The 23,140-nt window shown below is 40.2% G+C and overlaps 1 protein-coding gene across 9 annotated transcripts in view; it reads left to right on the top strand.

Annotated features, from left to right (window-relative positions):
* ATP2B1 (ATPase plasma membrane Ca2+ transporting 1) overlaps positions 1 to 23,140 on the top strand; it is a 140,072-nt gene that overhangs the window by 1,223 nt on the left and 115,709 nt on the right. The gene's annotated exons all lie outside the window — the stretch shown is intronic.

The raw sequence follows: 23,140 nt of genomic DNA, 5'->3' as shown, positions 1-23,140 counted from the left end.
AATGTAGCTCTTCTCATTGTACTAGTACATGGCAGAGGCAGACCAGGCACAGACTGGCCTTGCACTGCTCCCGGTAAGGGCCATCATGTAGGGATGGTAAATGAAACGGACTAGTGAACCTTTATGCGTGTGCTGGTCGGATTAAATAGCTGGGATTAGTCTCCTGGCTGCTTACGATCTCAGATGGTGACACTGCTCCATGCCGGGGACACTGCAATAATCTGGAATTTACCAGCTGCAGCTTTTACCACACAATACTGTTTAGTCTGACCGCACACTCTTCATTTATTTTTCATCACACACATTCATTGAAATGAAGAGACCATTATATGGATCGGTGCTATCTCTATTTTTAGCTTTGCATTTATAACCATTTGTTTTTGCCTAGGTTGTTCTTCTCGTTTTGAAATTCTTGAATGTGCTAAATTATGTATTTATTAGCATATATCAATAATATCTGCTGAAATGATTGAAAAGTAATATTGCACCATTAAACTGATTATGGTAATAGTGCTGCAGGTGAAAATGATGTGATGTGCTTGGAAGGGACCTCCTTCCCCAGGTGTAGCTCATTGACACTTCCTTTACTCTGAATGTGTTTTTTTTTCTTGTAGCTGTGAAACGATTATGGCTTCTATATTCATTGATGGTAAATCCCATATGCCATGACTGACCACAGTCCTATATTGGGTCAAGTTTCAGGATAGATAGATATTCTGATCTCTTAGCTACTCATTTCTTAGGTGATTGCTGTGTTGAGCTTTCATCTGTTTTCTTTGATCATTTTCTCCCTTCTGTGTTTGACAGTTCCTGGTGCTCATGAGTTACAAGAATAGGGTTTTGTGTTTCAGATTGTCACTGCATTAGTTTTATTAAGAGCATAAGATAGAGCTCCTTGGGGAACATTTGATTAATTTTAGATGTGTAAATATGTGGTTTTTCCATTGGTAAAGTTTCTGTAGTGTGTTTTATTGAAACTGCTAAAAATCTATGATCTTTAAGTGTGTATGTATATGTGTGTGTGTGTGTGTATATGTATATATGTGTGTGTGTGTGTGTGTGTGTGTGTGTGTATGTGTGTGTGTGTGTGTATATATATATATATATATATATATATATATATATATATATATATATATATATATATATATATATATATATATAATTTTTTTTTGTATAAGCTTATCTAAAACAGCTGAAGTGACTAATTGTTATTTAACAGTTTCTTATATAGCGCATACATATTCCGCAGCGCTTTACAGAGAATATTTGAACAGTCACATCAGTTCCTACCCCAGTGGAGCTTACAATCTATATTCCCTACCACATGTACACGCACACAGACATTCTAGGGTTAATTTTTGTTGGAAGCCAATTAACCTATCTGTATATTTTTGGATTGTGGGAGGAAACCGGAGTACCCAAAGTAAACCCACGCAAGTACGGGGAGAATATACAAACTCCACAGTAATGCCATGGTGGGGATCGAACCCATGACCTCAACGCTGTGAGGCAGTAATGCTAACCATTACACCATCTGTGCTGCCCTAATTAGCTGAGGTCTATAGCAAGTAACTTACATCGTTGACTTATCAAACATTCTGTACTTTAGGAGGTTCTAGACATTGAATGATTACCGTAAACTATGTACAATCTTTCAACCAATGTTCTAATGTACATTAAAGCCCTTGCATGTAAAATGTCTACCTGCAGCTTTAACAGACATGTACATCAATAGGTTTGAATAACTCCAAACATTTAACCGCTGAACTCTAATTTAACAGACATGTACATCAATAGGTTTGAATAACTCCAAACATTTAACCGCTGAACTCTAATTTGGCTATTTCCCTCTGTGTATATATTGCACATTAATGCTGACTAAAAGAAGTACAGTGATTTAATTGCAGGTGGTGTTTACTTCATACCAATATGTGTACACTATATGAGGAGTTGTGAAATGCAGTTATTTCAGTGGTGGTGATGTCATAGTCTGTAATTGGTCCCAAATCATGACTGATTATTGTGGATATGGTTTGCATCAATGCAATAAAGTAGTGATAGGTCAGCTATAACTGATAGAAGGGCTTTTGAGGTAGTTAAGTGAAAGCACAAATATCTCAAATACGTCTACTGTAAATTGAGTTGATCCGTGAAATTACTTAACTTTTTTTTTAAATTACAAACTAAAGTCTAGTTTATGTCCAGTTACAAAACGTAAAGCAAATGTACGGTTATTAATGTTACATAGTAGGTAAGGCTGAAAAAAGACTTGCGTCCATCTAGTTCAACCTGGTAAAGATATCCATTGCTGATTTGGTAGGTTCTGGTATTTTACAGACAAATTATATTTCTTATTTGTACCCATGGATGTTTTTCTCCAGTAAATGTTTGTCCAACTTTGCCTTGAACGCATTTAATGAGCCAGCCGTTACCACCTCTCTTGTAAGAGAGTTCCAGAGTTTGACTGTTCTGACCGTAAAGAAATTCTTTCTACTAGCTGAATGAAATCTTTTTTCTTCTAATCTATACTCATGCCCTCGTGTCCTAGATTCCTTTCTAGTAGAAAAGAGGGTGTGTGACAGTTCCTTATATTGGCCCTTGATATACTTGTACATGTTGAGCATGTCCCCCCTTAAACGTCTCTTTTCTAATGTAAATAGTCCCAAATTGCTTAATCTCTCCGCTTAGCTTAAATTCTCCATTCCCCCTAATAAGCTTTGTTGCTCGCCTTTGGACTTTTTCTAATTCTATGATGTCCTTTTTATAGTGTGGGGCCCAGAACTGCACTCCGTACTCGAGGTGAGGTCTCACCAATGCTTTATACAGTGGCATAATTACCCTTGAGTCCCTATTTCCCATTCCCCTCTTAATACATGCCAGAATTTTGTAGCTACATTACAATGGGCACTACATCCCAGTTTGCTGTTTATTTGGATTCCTAGATCCTTTTCAAGTATGGAATTACCCAGTTCCTCTCCGCTAAGGTTGTAACTTGCACACTGGTTGTGTCTCATATAATAAAACATGCAGAATCTACTCACACATTTGTTCAAGTGTTTATGCAGTTACATTTCTTTCTCATTTTGCATATATAAAAATATTTCTTTCATTCCCCTTTTTAGTATGTGGCATAAAAATTGCTCAATTGCAAGATAATGCTCATCCGTTTGCATATTTACTAGTAATATGCATTTTAAAAAAAATCCATTAATTGTGTTTTTAAAAAGGAGATATATTGTAACAAATGAGTGTACTCTTTACCTAGAAGGGCACCCACGATTTTGATCGTGGGCATCGTTAGGGACCAAAAAATCGCATGCGATGCGATGACCGCGATTTCCCATAGGGAACAATGTTAAATGTCCCAATTGACCCGATTTTCCGTAGGGAACAATGTTAAATGGCCCACAGAGGCCAAATAGGCACCCTGAAGTGTGAAATGGCCCCCCCAATTGTTAACGCCACCCCATGATCAACCCGAAGCGTGGCGAGCGCGGCGGTACTCATCCTACGTCCTTTTCATACCCCCACTATCCACGTCGGCGTGGAGTTGAGAATAGAAAGTGTGGCGAGTGCAGCGAGCCACTGAGCCCAAAGCGTGGCGAGCGCACGCAGACAGCTGTGAAGCCCGCGAGGGGACGTGTATACCTGTGAAGGTGTCCGCGGGGCTCGCTGCGCTAGCCACGCTTCGGGCTCGCGCTCGCCACACTTTCTATTCTCAACTCCACGCTGATGTGGATAGTGGGGGTATGAAAAGGTCGTAGGGCGCGTACCGCCGCCCCTCGCGGTGCTCTCCACGCTTCGGAGTGGCGTTAACTATTGGGGGGGCCATTTCACACTTCAGGGTGCCTATTTGGCCTCTGTGGGCCATTTAACATTGTTCCCTATGGAAAATCGGGTCAATTGGGACATTGAACAGGAACATCGGGTCAATTGGGACATTTAACATTGTTCCCTATGGGAAATCGCGTAGGTCGCATCGCAGGCGATTTTTTTTTTTTTTTTTTTTTTTTTTTTTCGTACATGCGATGGGCGCCCTTCTAGGTAAAGAGTACCCAAATGAGTCCAGTATTTAAGCCCCACACACAGTGCTTAGCAATGTAGGGCAGACTATTTCCCCAGTGGCTAGATCACCCATGCACACATAGCGATATGTGTATATGAGCGATCTGCACTAACTTGGTGTTCTTAATGCACGTGAAGGCAATCTATCTAGATCTTGACTGCATGTGCAAAAGATCTAAGCAGGCGATGGCAACATGCTGGACTGTGCATGGCCATTGGGTGTATGCGCGGAATCATTTGTGATAAATGTCTAAAGCCCCATACATACTCACTGCAGCCTATATAGTTAGCCATATCTACCGTAGGCAGCGGATGTTGTCAGTAGACACTGAATGGTGTTGGCTGCCGATACTGTCCAGTGATGTCATCGGGGCATGCAGGTTGTTTAGCTATATTGCTTAACTGGCCTGCATGTTTAATAGATATCACTTAGCGTTAACGATATTGAGTGTAAACAATATCTCTCAGGAGCTCCTTACTGAGCGTTATCGTGGTTTACGCAATGCATTTATGGTTAATGCGATGGATACAACCTCACGAGTGACACAGGAAGCCAAATTACGAAGTGACAGATGTGTTCTGGAGAATACTAGTGGCTTTTATATGTTATGTATAATTTATGGTTGAGGCAAGCAACAGATTGGCAGGGGCAGTCTACATTATTTGTATTGTTCATCATGCTAAGTTAATGAAAGTGACTTGCTGGTTTCTGATCTTATGTGCACTTAACTGAGGAATTTTTTGGGATGCCAACCATATTTTGTCATCCTCATACCCTCAATGATTTAAATGAAGACACTGCAGTCTGGTTTACCAATATCAGATGTTGCCTCAGGTAATGTAGCAATTTGCAATATGGCAGCATGGACGGTGTAATGATGATATCAGTGAGCTCATGGGTACAATTCCTACAATGGCCCCTGTTTGTAATGTGGTTTTTGAAGTGTAGGATCTTCAGTACATGGAACTGTTCTGTTTTATTTATTCATTATCACATCTTTTTAAATACCTGGAACTATCATGGAATCTTTGCCGAGAGATGTCATTTTTTTTCTTTTTATAAATGTCTTTAATAGTTGCGTTATGTTGGGACACTTGTATTATCCTTTGAAATGTTTTCCTTTGTTCCTAGCAAATGCATAATGTGAGGTAATACTGAAGCTCACTGTTAACATAAGTGCTTATCACTGACCTCATTCCTTGCCAGTCCATTATTAAGACTTTTGTCAGAGCATCCTTTGTTACAGGACGTTTTGGTTAGTTTGTATCAAGTTGCTTATTAGATGCTTGTGACGTCAGAGTGCATGTGACTGAAATAGAGCCGAGGTTTGTAGAAAGGCCATCTATATATGTCTCAAGCTTTTGTCATTGAATGGCTTTCTGAATGTTCAAGTAACTTCTTTAGTCCGTTTTGTCACCCATTCTTATTGCTTGCAGTTTCCAAGTTATGCATTTGTTAACCAAATGTGTTCATAACTTATGACTATCCAGGCCTCATAGACTTCATGTTTTGGAACCCTTGGAAATTTCTGTAGCGCGTCTGTTATGTCCTGTGTGAAATGTATACCAAAAAAATTTGAAATAGCGCTAAAAAAATAAAGTAAGCTTATGTTGACAGATGATGCAATGGTGATTGAGCAGTATTCCAGCTCAAAACTAATAGAGGCTTTTAAAGGGAGTGCATTTTTATCAGGATGTTGCCAAAGGATTTGGTTTTCTAAAGTTGGCATCAAAGGAATTGATGCATCTGTAAATATTTGATAAAAATCCATGGCTTTTTTTCTTGTTCCAGGGTGGCATGAATTCATTCAAAATTTCTTATTCGAAAATATTTGGTACGTAGATGTTCTGGCTTTCAATGTCCAAGCAGAATAATATTATCTCACAGATGCGTGAAGGATAAGCATAACCAATGCATTTTGGTAAAAGTTTATCATCTACCCAATTTGACCCTGACAAGTTCCACCTCACACCAGAGGAGCTCTTGCGCTCTCTGACCTGGAGCTAGGCCACCTCACACCAGAGGAGCAGTCGTTCTGTAACAAACAGAATTGTGTATTTATGCCTAAGGGTTCTGTTTTCTGTGTATGTGCAGCTGACAGTGCTATAATGTACTACATTTAAAAAAAAAAAAACTTTATTGTACCTTGAGCATGCCATCCATAAATAATAAATAATATTTTTTTTTTTGTAAGAACATTGTTCTGTATTATATTTTCAATAAGTTATGTAAAATGTTTAATAAATATGCAATTTATTTGGCTTGGGGTGTGTATGTGTTCCCTTCTCTTCTAACTAATGCCTCACTAACTAAAGGCAAAAATATTTATTAAGTTTCTTATATAGCACACATATTCTGCAGCGCTTTACAGAGAATATTTTGAACATTCACATCACCCCAGTGGAGCTTACAATCTGTATTCCCTACCACATGTACACGCACGCAGACATTCTAGGGGTAATTTTGTTAGGAGCCAATTAACATACCAGTATTTTTTTTTTTGTATTGTGGGAGAAAACCAGAGTACCTGGAGTAAACCCACGCAAGTACGGGGAGAATATACAAACTCCGCACAGTTAGAGCCATGGTGGGAATTGAACCCATGACATCAGCGCTGTGAGGCAGCAATGCTAACCATTACACCATCCGTACCACCCATGCAGGCGTTCCTTTGATAAAGTTATCTTCAAATCTGTCCAACAAGTTACTTTGCATTAGAAATGAACATTAAACACACACCTTGTGAGTGTTCCAGTATGACTGACTGGAATTCTTACATTGAAAATGTAGATCCCATTTCAAGGGGTGTATGTATGGACATACCATCTCCTCTGTAAGACCATTCTGCTTTTTGTTTCACTTGGTTGCCTTATCGTTGCAGTCCTTGTTACCTGTCTATTCTGTTACGTTCATTTATTTTCATTGAGTTCGTTACAGTATCTAAACACACAGCGGCTAGGTTAACATTGTCTTCATGTTGGTCATGTATGGTGCTTATAAGCATTGCCATGGATACATAAATAGGATTTGAATAAATAACATCATTCTCCCTCTGTGCAACTGTTAAGCTTTCTGTCCATTTTTATCCTTTGTAGTGTACCTCAGTTGTATTTGCTTTGATTCAATTCTTTTGTATGAATTTAGCTACAGCGCACCATGTTAAAATAATAATAATTTATATAGCGTGCACATATTCCGAAGCGCTTTACATAGAATAATAGAACATTCACTTCAGTCCCTGCCCCAGTGGATCTTAGTTTATATTCCCTAACACATGTACATGCATACACATTAATTCTAGGATTAATTTTGTTGGCAGCCAATTAACCTACCAGTATATTTTTGGATTGTGGCAGGAAACCGGAGCACCCAGAAGAAAACCACACAAGCACGTGGAGAATATACAAACGCCACACGGTTAGCGCCATGGTGGGAATCTAAGCCATGACCTCAGTGCTGTGAGGCAGTAATGCTAACCATTACACTGTCTGTTCAGCCCTTTTGAGGTTTTTTGTAAATTTGAAACACCCCTGTAACCTTTACATTTTTGAGTGCCAAGTGAATTTGTTAAAATAGTTGTAAAGTGAACATTTTTATTCGACCTATGATGTTTACCTTAAGTTATTATAATGTGACGTTTGTGTGTCTCCAAAACACTGCCATCTGATGGCAGTGGGTGAAACTACATCTTTCTCTCACACATGCGTAAACACAGAGGCAGTCACAAGGTAGCAGACTAGCTTTCAAAGCATTTGCTTCGAGCGGGCTTACTAGTATAGTAAATCTATTTTTGCACAACACTTGTTTAACTTTCTATAACAAATGTGAGCAATGCTGGATATTTTGAACATCTCTCAGATGTTGGCACTCAACGGGTAAACCACCACGGTGGCCATAGATGCCAATAAAAAAAACAATACTTTGCACTGCTAGCCAATAAAAAAAACAATACTTTGCACTGCTAGCCAATAAAACAAACAATACTTTGCACTGCTAGCCAATAAAAAAACCAATACTTTGCACTGCTACCCAAAAGATCATGAAATGGAGATTTCACACCCCTTCCTTCTCTAGTCTATTTATTTATACAAACTTAGTGGAAATCTGTTAATCGCTGGTTATTTAAAAAAAAAAAAAAAAAAATTCTATCAAACAACGAAAGTAAACTTTCATTTAAAAAAAAAAAAAAGTATTTACTTTAGGACTAGAACATTTTGCATACACCTAGTCTGAAACTGAACTAAGCAATTTATGTAGATAATGGCAAGATCCCCTACACAAGGTAAACTTAAAGTGGATATGGTAGAGCAAATGTTTTGGTGCAACACCCGAACAGTTGCCCCAATCTAATTTGTCTCTTTTGCCCATATTCATGGTAAGAACTCTCTATTTTGGCACCTCAACACATTTTTACTCTTAGCCTTGCTCCGTTCTCACAGTAAAAAAAATCTTATAATTGTATAAATATTTTTACAGTCCACGAGCTCCAGCACTCCAGATACATACACATTTTAGTACATAATGTAAACATGCATGGTATACAATAAAAAAAAAATAATGTAATTTATTTTTATTTATGCCAAGTAACATACATTCTGTTTAATGTAACCAAACAAATGAAAGTTATAATTTTGGAAATGACCCACTGAGGGATGAAATGTGTATCACAATTGAAAAAAAAAAATATTCTCACCCTGTTTATTTATAATAATCAAAAAGCCAGAGGGGAAATTGTATGCCTATTCTGTTTGATAAACAATCACATACTTACAATTTTTATTATAGGATGCAATACAATGTTTCTGTCGAACTGGACATTTTTCCAAGCATACCTCCTGCAAGTTGTACAAAGTAAGATGCTCAAATAGATATTCCAATTGTGGGAGGATTAACCTACCTCATGTAAAATCTCTCATTACGATGCTGCCGGCCAGGGGGTGGGATGTATTCCTGGGCAAGTGAACAGTAGCTTAGAAGTTGATGTGTTGGAAGCGGGAAAATATGGGCAAGTGTAAGGATCTGATTGACTTTGACATGGGGCAAATTGTGATGACTGGGTCAGAACATGTCCAAATTGGCAGGTGTTTCTTGTATGCAGTGGTTAGTACCTCCCCAAAAGTGGTCAAAAGAAGAAGGGAGGAACTGGTGCCCAAGGCCCTGATGCTAGCCCATTTAGTTATGTCCCGTAGAAGAGCCCATTCCAGGTGGGACAATTTATGCTCTTTATCTGGAATTCCGTCTTAATACTTAACTGGCGTCACCTGTGCTGCACTAATTTCCAATACATGTGATTGCAATCATGAATTTAGAGTGAAGTCCAAGAACAGAGCACTTTATACTTTCTGGAACGGGTCATGTTGGGAGGTACAATGTAGCACAATTTCTGTAACGTTAATGCTGGCTATGATGGAATAAATGGCACATAGCAGCTTGGGGCTGCGTCGCCCCAGACCAATCGCAGTGTCCATCCTGACCCTTGTCTACTGTCAAAAGCACCTCCACAGAGCCAGACATTGGAGCTATGGAAGAAGATGGCGTGGTCTGAGTCACGTTTACTTTTACGTTGGGTTGATCACCTGATGCATGTGCACCTGTACTTGAGGAAGAGTTGGCACAAGGATACGTGTGCTATGATAGGGATGGCCATAGTTTTGAACTTTATTATCTACTCTAGAGCTGGGTACACATTAACGATATTGTTGACTGAGCAGACTGCATAACTATTTTCCATGAACTCCTCAGAGCCCAATGATTGAATGATGTTGCGCATACAACCGACCAATTAGACACACAATAAAGATATATATTGTTTTCAGTGACCATCTTTTTATATTTTATCATTATCGCTTGTACACTCAGAACAATGGGCTCCGTATCATAAACATGCAAATGTTTAACTGCATGTACAGATGGCAGGGGGGGTTTGATAAAGACCCTTAGGAGCATGTGTCCTTAACGATATAGATACAATGAAACGCAGCACATTACACTTTTATATAGCTTGATAATGTATTGTACACAAGGTTACAAGACCTAATGTTCTGGACATTGCAATTTCTGTACCCAGTTTGAGGGGAGCTGTGTGTGCGGGGTGAGGGTGAAATCTGAATGGGGAAGAGCTGTATGCATATATACATGAATATGGGTCCCCTGAGTAGGTCTAATTTCAAGGGTAATGTGGTGGCGTTTTCAAACTTATATAAAATATTTGCCTCCCTTAGGGCCAGGTGTATCAAGCTTCGAAAAGTGATAAAATGGAGATTAAAAACAGACATTTTTCAAACCCAGCCTTTAACATGACAGTTAGGAGCTGATTGGCTGATCGTTTATCACTCCATTTTATCACTTTTGAAGCTTGCTACATCTGGCCCTTAGTGCTTTAACACGTACAGGCTTCTCAAGCACTTAACTGGCAATGGTTCATGGGATGCAATAGGCATCTGTGTGAGCCATTGGGGATCTTTTGCTGTCTAGGATTGACTGTACCAATGCAATGGAGGTCTAAATATCTTATCCCTCTTATGTCAAAATACATGTTCTAAACTTACATTTAATGAAAAACACAATTTCTGTTAAGTAGTTAATAGTACTGTAAAGGGATGACTGTCACAATACTAATTGTCATAATGTGACTTATTGGGGGGTATTCAATGCCGCAACGAGTGGCCGGCGAGGGGGTTAAACAGCGAGGATTGCAGAAAACCAGCGATCCTCGCTGTTTAACCCCCGCGCCGGCCGCTCGCTCTATTCAACGTTCTGGGGAAAACCTCGCCGTCACAGGACGGCGAGAATTCCCCAAAACAGCGAGACCCACGGCTACTGCAGAAAACTCGCAGTTTTTAGCCGCGAGTCTCCCTGCTTCTGGAGCCGCATCCGCCAATTCTCCCTCGCTCAAGAAACGTTTCTTGAGCGAGGGGGAAATGGCGTATGCGGAGGGTGTGTTGAATACTGTCAGGGTGAGTGGTGAAAGCGAGCAGGAAGCCCTGCTCGCTGTCACAACTTGCAAACGGCATTGAATACCTGCCATTGATTCTTTACTTAGGTAAAATAGTTGTCCTTAAAGAAACCAGCTTCAGGCAGCTGTAGGTGGATGAGATCACCACTATCTACCTAATGAGAGCTGTCTAGCTGAATCACCTCCTAACTTCCCCATACTCTTGTCCGGTGTATGTGTATTTTTTGGGGGCGACCTCTGCTCTGGCCTTGTACTTGTGTCTCATTCAATAAAATAAAAGGTGTTCCTTTGCCAAGAGCTTTTTGAATTATTGTTTATGTATGGCCAGTAATATCACTTGTGAGGTGGACACCCTATTCTGGGATGTAATCTCCACATATGAAAAAGTCGACATGATTTTTTAATATTTTTCCTTGATTTTGGGATATAATTTCCCTAAAACCATACCTTTTCCATATGTCAAACTTTTGAGGTCAACCAAGATGCTGTCTACCTAATTCGTGTTAATCCTATGATCCAAACCATCCCACTGCACATACTTTACTAATATTTTCCCATTGTATGATCTTGTATGTTATTTAGGTTTGTTATTTTTGGTACTATTTTAACTGCGTAAATGATCCCAAGCTGTTTGACACCATACTTCTAACAGGAAAACTTTGTGTGGGCATAAAGCTTCTATATTACATACTGTTCAAATACTTAATACTTTGGGGGTTATTCTATTAGCCACACTAGATTTAGCATGGAAGAAACTGGCTTTTATCTTAGTATATGCCTGATGGTCATTATATCAGGCTATCCTATTATAGCCCGTTTTTATCCTGTGGCAACATCTATGGTTCGAAAAACCAGACCTGTTTGTTTTCGGGTCACGGATTGGGGACAAAAAGGCTTCATATCTGGGAAAGCCAGATTGGGGGCATTAAAAGATGAGGGATTAGCCATGGTAAATGCCTATGGCTAATTGTATAGCACCTTATCTCCTGATCTCTAATATTACAGTAGTTTGTAAATTATGTTAAGTATTGCCAGCAGTACACATCTTAAACAATTTGGCAAATTTCCTCAAGAATGAGAAGGAAGGAGTTAACACTGTTTCACTGTTCCACTGTTCTTGAGGAGTCTCATAGAAGAATGTATTAGCACATTGAAAATGAACAGTATCAGCTTAGGAGACAGATGGTAACAAATGCATACTTATGCCAGCAGCAAACACCATTTGAGTCATCCTTACACTAGTAGAGCAGATGGAGTGGTTAGGTAGAAAATAACTATTTTACAAATTCTTGGTTTCGGGATATAATTGCCCTAAAACCATCTCATATGCGATTTTTTTTTTTTTTTTTCACATAATCGTTCTGCATACACAATGGGCAAAAATGTGTAGTGTGTATGCACCTTTCGAAAGATCATGGTTTGGAAATAGTTGCATTATCTTCTCCATATTGATTACATATTTTTACATATATATATATTTATTTATTTTATGGTGTGTACCAGCTTAAAGGCTGAACATCTTTTGCAGTTTACCATGGTGTAGTGTTCATTCTAGCACCCGCATGTGTCTGCATCTTAAGCCATGTAGAATGAAGGCTCTAATTTGGTAGGTACTGATGTGAATGATTGCACTATATGGCACTGGGTAATTAAACTGATGCTATGTAAATGAAAATACTGCCAAAAAGCTGCTGAACCTGAGAAGTTTTCCAACCTATTTTAATGCCTCACACAGTACATTACCTTATCTATTTCTACTGTCTGTGAAATGCTTAAATAAGCTTCAATTTGTTTCCTAACATAGACTTTTAATATTAAGTTATGCATTTGGTACAGAAATACTGTGTTGTTTTTTTTATTCTATGGTTTCTTTGTGGTCCGATATGACATCGCTTGTAGCTGTATATTTCTGTCACTTTCTGCCTGACCTCATTGGCAGTCTTCTCCCGATCAATCCTAGACTGGGGCCACACATAGTGGTGTAGCGGGATCCACTTCACCACAAGGAGCTTGCACACAGGCTCCCATGCCGCTGCCGGCACATTAGCGGCAGGACTGATGGATTTCATCAAGAACACATACATTACTATGGATCGTAGGGTTCCAGCCTAAATGTTAAGTAAATCCCACATTCTAATTACCAGAAGGTGGATTTTGCAGGAACTGTAAGATTTTTTTTATTATTATGAACTCTTGTTATTATAACATGCATGGAAACCCATTGAGGAGTATTCAATGTTTTTTGAGAGTCTGGCTCACCGCTCACTGTTCTGTGTCCCTGTGATCTCGCTGAAGTGCTCGCCACTTTTTCATCTCCTCATTTCTGACTTCCTCAGTATTCAACGTGTGGCCAGCTCACTGACCCCTTTTGCGAACTTAGCATAATTATGCGAGTTCAAATGGGAGAGCTGTAACTGGAGACATCTGTTTTCTTCTGCTCTCCACGTGAGCTGGTCAGAGTGGGATATTCCTGAGCAGGGTGTTCATCTCAGCAGCATGTTCCTCACATTTTGTGGACTTGTATTTTTTTACAAAGGTTTAGAAAGGTAAATGTTTTGTTCAGTATTTATTTTACACCAAATGGCTGTGTGACTATTTTAATTGGGTTTGTGCAGACGGGTGTATTTTGTTCTGTTTGGCCTTTATCCTTGTGTTGTGCTTTTAGCATTGTTTCTTTGCCCTGTGTTTTTTTATTTAATTTATTTTATAATGGTTAGCGTGTTTAAAAGCCTGTTTGGGGGTTAGGTGAGGAAAAAGAGAGGAAGCATGGGAAATTACTAGGAGCATTACAAAATGATTTCTTATTGGTTACCATTAAAATAACTTATTAAATTCCAAATAAATTAATATAGAAGTACAGCATTATGGCACTTGCAATAAATACATTAGAGTACATTTTAATTTATAAGCCATAAAAAACAAAAAAAATAACAACTTTAACAAAGATAGCCCTACAGTTCACCTAAAAAAGATGCAGAGGGAAAAATGGAGAACATCTCTAAAAAAAGAAACCAGCAGGACTCGCAATTTGTGCATTGAATACACTTTTTGAGAGAGACACTAAAATCCCCATTGAACAGACATGGGGAGAAGTGCAGGGTGAACGGAGTTAGCTTTGCATTTTTTGGGAGAAGCAACAGAGCTGAATACAGGGAAGCACAAAATAGGAGAGAAAAGTTCACTACTCTCCACATGCACACTCACCGTTATTTACGGCGACATAGGAGCATTGAATACATGCCATTGATTGTACGTTTTTATGCAGAATTAGTGTGCACTAAAAGGATTACGGTGTTGAAAAAACAAACGCTAATTGAATAGCTATTTCCTTTTGGCTGCAATTAGCTGCCAGATTAACCACATGGCTATTGCAATATGCACCGATATATCCACATCTGTATTAAACTGCACAGTTAAAGCTTAGCGGCTATTTAGTGAAAAGATCTCTTGCCTTATTTAGCCATTAGGGTACGTGAAAAGTGATCTGACAAATGCTGTTGTATAATAATGCACACTTAATTTGCTGTTATGATCTTTGTTCATCGCGGCGATGGTGGCTACCAAATCTATGGTTTATTGCTAAGTAGTTAATATGCTATATAAAAAAACCCTAAATTGAGAGACTGTCCTTGTTGCTAGTTATAGATGTTCAATTCCATGGCTTGTATTCAATGCGGCGAGCGAGGGGGTTAAAAAGCTGGATCACAGAAAACAAGCAAGCCTTGGTGTTTAACCCCCTCACCGGCCACTCACCCTATTCTTCGTTCCGGGGGAATCCTTGCGGTCACAGGGCAACCCCCTCCCCTATGGCATGGTAGCCATTCACCAGCATCCCGATCAGGGCTCGGTTAGCAACCTAATCCTACCCCCCCTCCCATTGTATGTGCCTCAACCTAAGCCTCCCCCAAAAAGCCTAACCTTACACCCCCCAGCAGCCTACCCCTATGCTCCCTCCACTGTTCGCTAAACCTAACCCCCCCCCCCCTCCCAAACCCTTCTCCAGCCACAAGGTAGCCAGCCCTGCATACTTAATGGTCAGGAGTTCAGCTGTCTGTATTCCGGTATCTGCATCCTTTTCGAATTTCCAGGCCTGTTTTCTGATGGCAGACAAGATGCTATGAGATGACATGCCAATGTCCTCCATCATACTGCATGTTAAGAGGATGGAGGAGGTCATGGATAATGGGCAGGTGAGGGCATTGTCTGTGACAGTGTTCACACCCCTGGACGATATTCACATTTTATCACATTCTGCACGATTAACCCAAAATCAACTTATATTCATGTATTCTGTTTATGCTGGTAAATGCCTCATTGTAGTTTTTTTTTTTATTTTGATGGCCAAGGAATTCTTAACGTTTTAAGTTACAGTTGCACACTTATTTAAGAAATATAGTTGCTGGCTTTTGTGCTGCATTTTAGTGGTCAATCAGCACTTTAAATATAAAGCTTCACTTTCACCAGTGATGCTCAATGTCAACTCTAAAGAAATCCGCATTGGGTCCTGTTGTAAGTATTTCAGTCTGTCGAAGCAGCTGAGAGAATTGCTAATACAAGAAAATCTGGTAACTGGCCTGTGGATGATTAAAGAAATCCACAAAAACATGACCGGAGGTATTTGTGAATCATGAATCTAAATACTTTAAAAGTAATGTTGAGCATTCATATACATACTTTTTGTGGTGTTCTGATCATTCTGTAGTTTTGGGTAGTCTATTTATGCAATGAATAGTGTCTCCATCTGCCCTCAAGACCTGTGCAACACAGCTCGCCCCTATCTTTACCAGGATTTTCAACACTTCACTAGAAATGTGCAAGGTCCCCACCTGCTTCAAAGGCTCAATTATCGTCCCAGTTCCCAAGAGCTCAACTGCGAAAGACCTCAATGACTACAGGCCGATTGCACTAACATCGGTGGTCATGAAAGTGCTTGAACGTACTGTGCTGAACCACCTGAGAGTTGTGACAAATGCTCACGTCGACCCCCTGCAGTTTGCCTACCAAGCAAACAGAAGTGTCGAGGATGCAGTCAACCTAGGGCTGCACCACATTCTACAGCACCTGGACAGTCCAGGCACCTATGCAAGGATACTATTTGTTGATTTCAGCTCGGCATTCAACACTATCATCCCTCACATCCTGGAGCCAAAACTCCGTTCACTAGGAGTCCCAGAACCTACATGCTCCTGGGTCACTGACTTCCCGACTGAAAGGAAACAGGCGGTGAAAGCAGGCGCATTAATTTCAAACACATGCACAATTAGCACCGGTGCCCCTCAAGGATGTGTCCTCTCCCCCCTGCTCTTCTCCCTCTACACAAACGACTGCACCTCAGCAGAACAGTCAGTAAAAATTATAAAATTTGCAGACGACACAACGGTTATCGACCTAATCATGGATGGAAACGAGTCGGCATACAGACGGGAGGTGGATCGGCTAACTAAATGGTGTAGCAGAAACAACCTTACCCTCAATCCACTCAAAACGGTGGAGATGGTGCTGGACTTCAGAAGGAAACCAAATGCCATGCACCCACTCATAATATCTGACAGAGTAGTGTCGAGGGTCGACTCCTTCAAATTCCTAGGAACAAAGATTTCCTGCGACCTCAAATGGGGTCCCAACATCATTACAACTGTCAGGAAGGCTCAGCAGCGGTTGTTCTTCCTGAGGCAACTCAAGAAATTCAACATCCCGCAGGAGCTGCTGCTCATCTTCTACACTGGCATAGTAGAGTCTGTCCTTTGCTCCTCGATCACAATCTGGTTCGGAGGAGCAAACGAGAATGACAGACGAAGGTTGCAAAGAGTGGTGAGGATGGCAGAAAAGATCATTGGGGCGGAGCTCCCCACTGTCCAAGAACTATACCTAGCCAGGGTCAATAAGCGTGCAGGAAAGATCTTGGCGGACAAGCTACACCCTGGCCACAACCTGTTTGAACCCCTTCCGTCAGGCAGACGTTTTAGGTCCATCCCAGCAAAGACGACAAGAACTACAAAAGGCTTCTTCCCAATAGCTGTCCACCAACTAAACCGTATTGAACATACCAAATACTAAATACTAACTCAAACTTTTCTAGATACATGTGAAATGTATGTGATGTATGTTTATGCCTCTCTTCCCACCCCCTTTGTGTTCCCTGATTGATGCTGCACTGTTACCACAAAAAATTCCAAGCATACGCAAGTATACCTGGCCAATAAAGATGATTCTGAATAGTCTTTACATTAAGCTCAGAACTCCAACAATTTGTTTTTGGCCCAATTTTGGTAACCGAAGGAAGCTCACTCCCCCCTCGCCTTCATCTGACACACATAAAAGGCAAAGTATTTCAGTCACCTCCCACTGCAGGTTGTATTGTATTCGCAAATGCAGAAATTTTTTGAAATTGTTAATAAATTCGCAAGCTTTATGCCTGTGGGTTTTTTACATCAAGGTTGTTGCTGCTCTTTAAGATCCTTAAATAAGGGCTTGACAAATTTCTCTAAAATTGAAGATCCAGACCCCCGCCTCCCAAAAAAAATGACTGCAGCCACAATCCTGGGCAGCTTCCCCCAAGGCAAAACAACTCCCATGCCCCCACCCCCACCTGAGCATGTTAAAATGTGGTGCTTGAATGCTGGGCTGTGCACAAAGAATCCTGGGGCATTCAACAGGAAGTAATGTTTGTGGTAGACGCACAAGGCCCGTTAATGATGTCTTCATTGCCATATAAAACAGCAGGGTGAGAAGGGTGGACTCCAAATTTGAGAAGAGCAATCACTTTTTCTTATGCAACATCTATAATACCACGATTGCTGAATATAATGTTCTATGCACAGGAACATCACTAATTCTATATAACTGAAGCTGTATGCTGTGACTAGATTTGGCAATAATTTTACTGGTTTCATCACTGAACAGAATTGTTGAATGGTCATAATGTTGGGGTGACTACCTTCACAGATGTGATGCTTCAGACATTACCCCCTTATTACAGGGGGGGGGGGGGGGAGTGACTGCGCACCTCTGTCTTCACATGACCTACCAATTCTCTACATTGACTGACCGGATTCCTTTTTTCCTGAATCGGTTAATTTAGCACAGATTTACAGTTGGATAGCCCAACTGTTAAAAGAAAAATGTATTTATGTGTAGCCAATATTATGCTGTAGGAAAAGTTTTCCACTAGTTTCTATTCTGATTTTCCAGTGAGCTTGGTACAAAGTGCAGAAATTGTTTTTTAATGAACTTGAATGCTGTAGCAACACTTTGAAGATTATAGGTATTGTTACTAAGTCTATCCCTGCTAATCATACTTAACATTCACAAATTAATACTTAGAAAAGAAAATCTGCTGGTGTAAATTGGATTTGCCTATTTAACCATAGCCTTAATGTCGTAACTTTAACAAATATTTTTTTGGCTTCATGGATATTTGATGTACTTTTTTTTTTTTTTTTTTTTTTTTTTAAGCATCATGAGTCAAGACAATATAAACCTAATGTGTACATTTTCCGTGTAACAAGTTTTTGTTAAGAGTATATCATTACCATAGTACATTGTAAGAGTAGTTTTTGTTTAGAAAAGTTCACAAATACACAGAAAAATATCCCAAAAGAACTTATAAGAAGGGCCTGAGTCTGCTTCCACTACAACCAGTGTTACAACCCATTAGATGTTATATACTTTTTTATATCCCACATAATAAAGCATTTCACATTGAATGGTAAGGTATGTGAGGGCCTGACAGTGTTTCTTGTTGTGGAGGCAATACTTGTTTGAATGCTGCTGTAGTTCTCATTTCATGGACAAACTATTTTTCAGCTTGTCAGACAATAGGTTCTTGGTGACGCGCATAGTTACTTTCAAACCTCTGAGACTGTGATATATTAAGATATGCCATTAGGGACATTGTTGAACAATGTTCTACAGCAATAATAAAATGCATGTCCTTTTTGAAAACTATTGTGAAATGGTAATGTCTGGTTTCATAACTCATTAGTGTTTTATTTTAGAGACAGATTTTCCTGGTTTCCTACAACCTCTTCCTTATCTACCACATAACGATTCTTCCCCTGACTATCGTATTAATGTACCCACACAAGTGAAAAGGTAGAGCTATTTTGTGCAAATATATAGGTGTAATCCCTTCAGGATCACTTTTTTTTTTGTTTTTTTTTTAAGTATGCCTTGCCTAAAGCCACAGAAAGAACTGCCAATATGAGCACATGTAAAAATATAGACTTACTAATAAGACTAAATAAATAACTTCATTAATACTACAGTGATACGATCAGTTCAACATTCTAGATCAGTGATAAACAAAAGGCCTAGTTCAGTGTATCTTGTATGGAAAATGTGCATTAAAGACCACCCACAGTTTTCCGACCACCTTACTCTGCACTAGAAACTTTAGAATGTGAAATAATTATTATTATTTAAAAAAAAAAAATTGTATAAACATGATTTTTTTTTTTTTTTTTTTTATTGTTCAATCCAGTCTCCCTCTTTTCTAGTCAAGGATGCAGTTTGGTGTTGGTATTAAAACCGGTTTGTATTGATTGCTCTGCTGTTTCAAAATGTAAGAACTGTGTATTAGGAGATGTTGTTAGTTTATTTTATTTTTTTAAATTTTTGTTATTGAAGCCCAAGCATGAAATGCACAAAACAAATGTAACATTGTAAAGTGAATACATTGACAATGTTGTTACAATCTATAAAAATGCAGCAAATGACACTGCAGGACAAAAAAGAAAAAGTGAAAATCCACTTGAGAAACCTCCCCAAGATCGTGTCACATGATGCACAGCTTCACCATGACTATTTCTAATTTTTCAACCAAAAGAAATGGAAAGCAACTGTTAATCTGCAGTCTTGCCTCCCTGGAAGAAAATGTAGTCCTATCAAGTCAGAAAAAAATTAGAGCTCAACCAAAAATGAGAGGGCTAATATGGCTACATGCAAAAACTATTAAATAAAAATGATGGTGCAGGGGAGAGCCACCAGACATTCCATATAGACTATATTCCACTGCAACTCCCTAAATAGCCTGATATAAAAAAAAAGGAAGGGGGGGGGGGGAAGTTGTGAGGAATGTAGTTATATAGACAATAGGAAGAGGGCCCAAAAACAAATGCTATTTGTAAAATGTGTGCTAGGTGAGCCAAAGGTAACAAGGCGAACTAGCAAGGGGCAGTATTAGTTACCAGACTTTAAGTGTAGTGTATAATGCTGATTTTAAGTAATTCTATTACTTTTTGTCTCTGCCCATCAGACTGCATGAGTACATATTTAGGATTTGATGATCTACAACAAAATAAATGACTGAGCTAGTAATACCCCTTGAAGACCACTCTCTCAACCCATGTTATTGCCGGGACATTTCTTCACCAACCTAATTCGAGGTGTGGTGTGAAAGGGCCACCCCGAGTCCGGACTAAGGTTGAACATGGCTCTGACCCGGGTCAAGGTGCAGTGTGAACGGGCAATCCGGGTCAAGCGACCCGGGTCCCGTTCACAGTATGGAGGGCTCAAATTCCGGTGGCTTCTGATTAGCTGATAGGTCTCAGCAGGCCACACAGTCTTTTGGAAAAAAACATTTATTCAAATTCTGCCGCCCGTCTCTAATTACCACTGCTTGACTGCCCTCCTATTGCATGCTTCGCTAAACAGATGCCCGCCAGTCCTCTTCCAGCACCCAATGTGGCATGCAATCAGATGCTGGAGGAAAAAGCACTTTAGATGTGATAGGAAATAGCATTGTGATGTCACATTGCATCCGTTCGCACATGTGTATGGGCACCATTTGTAACCTATACCATTGACTTTACCTTATTCCTCAAACAGCATTTGTAGAGTTCTCCTCTCAAAAAAATGGAATGTTACAAATATACCTACTTTTTTTAGTGTTCCCTCTAGGAATTTTTTGGGGCAGCGCAATGGGGGTGGACCGGGCCGCCACCGTCGTGCAATGGGGGCGGACCTGGCCCCGCCAAAGTCCCTGAGCTGCTGGGGGAGCCTAGCACTGACGAGATTGCGATGCCTGGAGCTTCCCCGGGCAAACCAGTAAGACAGGCAGAAGGCTCTTTTAGAGGGGCAGGGCGCATTTTGCCCTTTAAAAATCGGGCAGGGCCCAGCGCCCCGCTAAAACAGCCTAGCGGGAACACTATTTTTAATGATGAGCAGGTCAATAATTGCGAATACAAGTATGCTAGACTAACATTATTTGGATATTGCTTTAAATGTGAACAATGAAAGACTGCCTGGAATGAAAAATGGCTTGTGATTTGAAGCATTGACAGAAAAAGTGATCAGTGGTGACTATTAATAGTGAGTGGCGACATCGGGAGATCAGACTTTAATATCCTTAAAGACTGCAGATGATTCATAAATCTGGCCAGATCTACATTTCAGTTTCTATGTAAAAGAGGGGGCTACCATAGAGAATATGGATGCAGTTGTTTAAACTGGCAATTTGTTTTCACGATTTATATGCAGTAGTCATTGTCCACATTTTTGTTCTCATAACAAATATTTAACTTTTTCACTCTTTAAGCCTTTGAGTGCCAAATTAATTTGTCAGAATAGGTGTGAAAGTTGCCAAGCAAACATTTTTCATTCATCGTAATGACCTGTCATGTTTCTTTTTTTTTTATATATAGGTGTGTGTGTGTGTGTGTGTGTGTGTGTGTATATGTATGTATGTGTGTGTGTGTATATGTATATGTGTGTATATATATATATATATATATATATATATATATATATATATATATATATTCTCTCTATCCCATTCTAGCCGAACGCCGTGATGCCCCATTCTACATACGCCGCACGCCATGATGCCCCATTCTACATATTATGCCACATAAGTGCCACTTACCTACTTGCTCATTGCCAAGGGGGTTTGAAAGCGCTCCACCAGCCGCACACAATCTATAGCTGTGACAGCCAGGCAGAGTGCTGGGCTGCCCGGCTGTATTATACTGAAAACAGGTCCGCTGCTATTTTGAATGCTCCCGCTTTACCGCGAGCCAATGGGAGCTCACGATCCGGCAGCTAATCAGGAGCTGGCAGTTGTGACTCTTGATTGGCTGCTGGATCGCGAGCTCCCACTGGCTCGAGGTCCAGCGAGAGCATTCAAAATAGCGGCGTACCTGCTTTCATTATAATACATCTGGGCAGCCTAACGCTCTCTACCCGACTGTCACAGCTTTAGATTGTGTGTGGGGCGGGCACGTTACATAGGATTTGCCTACCCCTCAGAAGGGAACCGGTGGCGGCTTTGGGCGATGGATGGGTGACTGCAGAGTGGTCGAGCCACCCGGATTGCTACTGTTTTGTTGAACACCCAAAGCTAATAGCCTTGGTAACCATTGAATTCCCCCTTAAGTAATCTTTGTGGTTTAGTTACCTATGTTTTATTTGTGGAATTCTTGTTCACTCCTTACAATGCTGCTTGTTGTGTTCATTTGTTTCTGAATGGCTTACTTTCTGAGGATCTAGATATAGATAGCAGTAGGTCCGGTACTCCAAACACCAAGTTAAGATGTCTCCGGTGCCCTCACATGGGTATATTGGTCGCTGGTGCGGCACTCGGATAATAACGACAGGTAGTCAACGTATAAGACAACGTTTCAGTTTTTCAAACTGTTTTCAAGTCCAACAAGAATAAAGTGCAATACATGTATTTATAAGAAAAAGACCAACAAACATACCTCCAGTGAATTGCTTCCGTGTGCCTGGGGAGGGACCGGCAACCCACCCGGTGTTTAGTTATGTATATATATTAGTACTGCTTTCCTAGGACGGCGCCCACGATCTAGATTGTATGTGTGGGGCTGATATCTCAAGCATCTCATGCATCTTATGTGTTTGTGCGGCATAAGATGCATGAGATGATGCAATCGACGAGATTAGCATCTTATGTGTTTGTGCGGCATGAGATGATGCAATCGACGAGGTTTTTACATTGGAATCAATGTAAAAAGCCCCCAAAACCCCAATTTTAATTGCTACCCCCCCCCCCTAATGGGTGAAATGGCCCCCCCCCATTAACGCCACCCCACTATTGATGCCAAGCCGAAGCGGGGCGGCGGTACGCATCCTCCGCCCTTTTCATACCCCCACTATCC

Source organism: Crinia signifera, chromosome 4 (genome assembly GCF_055691185.1).
Source record: "Crinia signifera chromosome 4, ASM5569118v1, whole genome shotgun sequence".
NCBI classification, from domain to species: Eukaryota; Metazoa; Chordata; class Amphibia; order Anura; family Myobatrachidae; genus Crinia; species Crinia signifera.
This window is presented reverse-complemented; position numbering and strand designations above follow the sequence as displayed.